The sequence below is a fragment of the Curcuma longa genome, chromosome 4, assembly GCF_044706935.1.
Source record: "Curcuma longa cultivar G26 ecotype Majalengka, Jawa Barat chromosome 4, ITB_CL_G26_1.1, whole genome shotgun sequence".
In the NCBI taxonomy this organism is placed as follows: Eukaryota; Viridiplantae; Streptophyta; class Magnoliopsida; order Zingiberales; family Zingiberaceae; genus Curcuma; species Curcuma longa.
Genome location: NC_133864.1, coordinates 18,149,550 through 18,153,461, shown reverse-complemented (window position 1 = coordinate 18,153,461; position 3,912 = coordinate 18,149,550). Strand labels below are relative to the sequence as shown.

Below are 3,912 nucleotides of genomic sequence, written 5' to 3'. Positions count from 1 at the left end.
TCGCGTCGTGGCTATGTGGTTTGCAGGTAAAGTCGTCGCACTTAGTTTGCAGCAGTAGTAACATGTACAGTAGATAACTTGCTTTTCCTCCTCCACTCCTATGACCTGATTCTTGCAGTTGAAATATGGCGCAAGCTTAGGATTAAGCAGTCTCTCTTCGCAGCCTGCAACCATATAACCTGATGACCGCAAACACTCTGCACTACCATACAAGTTATTAAGACATCCAATGGGTCGGAATCGACTGCCCAAGTGTCTCTTCAGAGAACCCAATGGAAATGTGAGAAAACTGAAAATTAAATCAACGAAGTCCTGACTCGCCAGAGCATACAACACCTTTTTACGAGTAAAAACCATGTTGAGTTTGTAGATCTTCTTCTCCTTATCAAATGCCTCTTTTTCAACCGTTTTTTCAACTGAAGGGCCTGAAAACTTGGGTGTGATGTCTTCTCCATTTTGCAATAAAACATCAGTTAGCGGAGTGTCGGATATGAGGGACCTTTTAAGAATACGTAAAACCTGAATGCATTGAATTTATCAATTGAATTACCATCAGCTAATGAAGTAGAACGACAAGGAATTAATTAGAAGATGCCGAAGAAAAATAAATGAAAATTTAATTACCTGTTCTCGTTCAATCTTTACCAATCTCTCTTCCAGGTGGTTACAGTCACCATTACCACACTCGTTTAAAGTCGAAACGAGGTCCTCAACCAAAGGTATACAAAGAGCATCTGTAACGACAAATTTAGCCCCTTGGATGAATACACCATGAAATTCTTCATAATTAACATCATCTCGATTCAGATCATAACTAACTGCCTTATTAATGTAACCACCACACTGGCATTTGAGGCCTGAATAATAGCTGTAGCTACGCAGACAGCACTTATCGGAAGAGCATTTATATAGCTTTCCCATTTCATCGATATTAATCCTAAGTTTCTGGCATTTAACTCCAGATGAATTCACTGAGTTGGTCAACATCGACCTGCAGGCTGCTGTCACCAGGAACTTCTCATCGAGCTGCTCAACGCTTCCGTAAAGATTATCGAAGCAACCCAAGGACGACTGCTTGTTGAGAAGACGGACGACGGTGCCAACAGGCAGAGTGAGGAAGCTGAGGAGAACATCCACGAATCCAAGTCCGATTCCACAAAAGCCACGCAGTTTTTGGTCTTGTTCACAAAGACTTTGAGGGTGATTTGCTGCGGATCAGTGGCCATATATGTCTAATTAGCTCAGGCAACGTCCGTGGAGGAGATAGAGCAGAGAACTTGTTTGGATCACCTGAGCTAACTGGAAATTAGCATGCAGAATTGTAAGAGTCAATAGTTGCTTAGGAATTTTAAAGGACTTCAAATTTTTGGAGGCCGCACGTTCTATGAATGCAGTTACCAGTGAGAATCGTAGAAGTCAATAGTTCCTTAAGAATTTGTCAGTTCTGGAGGTGTAATTTCGGCACGCTAGGTGTAGTATAATAAAAGAGAATGAAATAAAATAAAATGAAAATACGAAATAAAAAACAAGTCAAATAAGGAATCAAAAAATCTTAGCAATTCTATTTACAAGTTAAAACTAATCATAAAAAAAAGGTACCTGTACCTATAAAATTGGAGATTAAAAACATCATACAATAAATTACTAAATAGATAATCAGAAAAAATGTGTATAAATTTAATCTTATTTAGGAGGTCAAGGAAGTAAGATGCATCATAATTTCATATTACAATATTAATTATATCTTTGATTCTTTGACTTATACATATTTAGATATATAAATATATCTATAATCATTTACTATTGTTATTTTAATTGTTTATCAATAGTTAGTGTTGATATTATCATTCATTAATTATCATCATCTTTTATTAATTCCCATTATTATTGTTTAATCATCCTGACATGCATCAATGATATAAAGGTCAACATGTATAAATGTACACGCAAATAAATCCATATGCATATTGTAGATGGTCAAATACTCTAATATAAGATTAGACTCAGAATTTTTACTTTTTAATATTCTACATTTATATTTTTATTATTTTACTTTAACACTTTTTACAATAATTGTTAAATTTTGAATTAACTTATCGATCAATCTAAATGACCAACCTAATTATTTTATAACTCATTCTACTATTTTTAAATATTATTTTCATTTTGAAAACAGTTATAAATATATATAATCAATTTTCTTTATTTATTCATGTACGAGGATAAATATGTGAAAATCAAACAGAAGTTTAGAATCGTAGCAGTTGTGCTCAGCTCGAACTTGTAATTACAAGTATAATATAAAAATGACTCAAAAACTCAAATCAATATCCAATAATTAAAATAACATGAAATCTGAAAATTTTCTAGAATTCGAAACCTATGGATGGGATCTTGATCATGCTACGTCGTCAAAATTCTACTTCCTACATGAAACCTATTACTATACCAACCTAAAACAGAATATAATTAATACAAAATAAAGTATCTATCTTTTTCTGTAATTGACGAGATTAGATAGATATTTATTCTATTTGGATTACTTCAATTGTACCCCGCATGTTTTTCCCTAATAAGTCTAGCTAGGGCAATTTGTACCTTCATTCCATTAGACACATGAACAGGCTACCAGCTACTAGGTACAAACAAATTAAAGAAAAACTAGATGATACCAGATTCACTTTGAGGAAGACTGCTTGCTACTGCTAGGTGCTGGAATCTAGGAAAAGAAGCTGTTGTTCATGTTGTTGCTGGAGACCCAAGAGGAAATGAAAGGAGTGATGGTTACTGGAAGAAAGGTGATCAGCGGGCTTGATGTTGGCTGGAAGAACAAGAGAGCTTTTGCTAGGGATGAGTAAAACAAAAATGAAGAAAACTACTGGCAGTGAAAGAAAAGGAAGGAGCACCTTTTTCCTCTTCGCCGGTGGCCTCGACTAGCTCTGGTAGGCTCCGGCGGCTGCTGCCGAGAAAGATGTGAGGATAGCAAGGAAAGGGGAAAAATAAAGGATGCTGTGGTGGCTGTGGTCGGCTGGAAAAAACAACAAAAGAAATGGAAGAGGGAGAGCTGCTGCTCTTGAGAAGAGAAGGAGAGGGGAAAGAATCAGGAGAGAGATTGCGCTGCTGTTGTGAACAGATGAAGAGGAGAAATAGAGAGAAGAGTCGGTGCATGGAGGAGGGGCCGGCACTACCTGAGGCGGTGGGATAGAAGACACGTAAGAAAAGAGCAAAAAAAAAAAAAAGGAAATAGAGGAGAAAGGTGGCGAAAGTTTTCGAAAATTTCCAATTTCTTTTAAAATATAATTCGATCCAAAACGATTCGGATTTAAATCCACATAATTTTTTTTTATCTCTGTATCTAGAATAATTATCTGATAAAATGTAATTATCTTGATACAGATGAAAAAATTATTCTATATATTATCAATAAAATCAATTATTACCGGTCACGTTCTTTGTTTATGGGCTTCTGGTAATATCATATTTCTTCTAGGGTGTGGACGAAAGAAAAACAGAAATCATACAAGAATGAGATATTTTATTTCTTTATTTATTTATATTTTAGCTCATTAAATTTTTCATTTTTTTTTAATTTCAGTTGCAAATTCACTGTAAATTCTTCAGCACTACGAAGAGGCACCGACGCCCTAGCGAAGGCCGTCGATAAGCCGCAGAGAGACCACGACAGCCTTTAGCATCGTGGCAGCATTCCTTTTCTCAACCTTTCTCTTTACCCTTTCTTTTTCTTTAACGGATTTCCTTTCCCTTTTTTTAGTGGATTTTTTTCTCTCCTTCGTACATGAGTCACAATAAAAAAGGCATAAAGGTAGGCAAAAGTTCATCTTCCAAACGGTAGATTTTGAATAGTAAGTCGGGCATGAATATAATATTCTCAAATATTTTAGTAAAAATATG

General features: G+C 35.4%; 1 long non-coding RNA gene across 2 annotated transcripts; it reads right to left on the bottom strand.

The window, feature by feature from the left end:
- Positions 1 to 1,219: 1,219 nt before the first annotated feature.
- On the bottom strand, positions 1,220 to 3,097 carry LOC141827873 (uncharacterized). Of its 2 annotated transcripts, none has more exons than XR_012601720.1 (3): positions 2,907 to 3,097; positions 2,673 to 2,821; positions 1,220 to 1,299 (listed from the first exon to the last, which is right to left on the bottom strand). It is a non-coding gene; the product is annotated as an uncharacterized LOC141827873 (long non-coding RNA). The 2 variants fall into 2 exon arrangements; XR_012601721.1 differs by having other exon boundaries at positions 1,230 to 1,290.
- Positions 3,098 to 3,912: the final 815 nt, after the last annotated feature.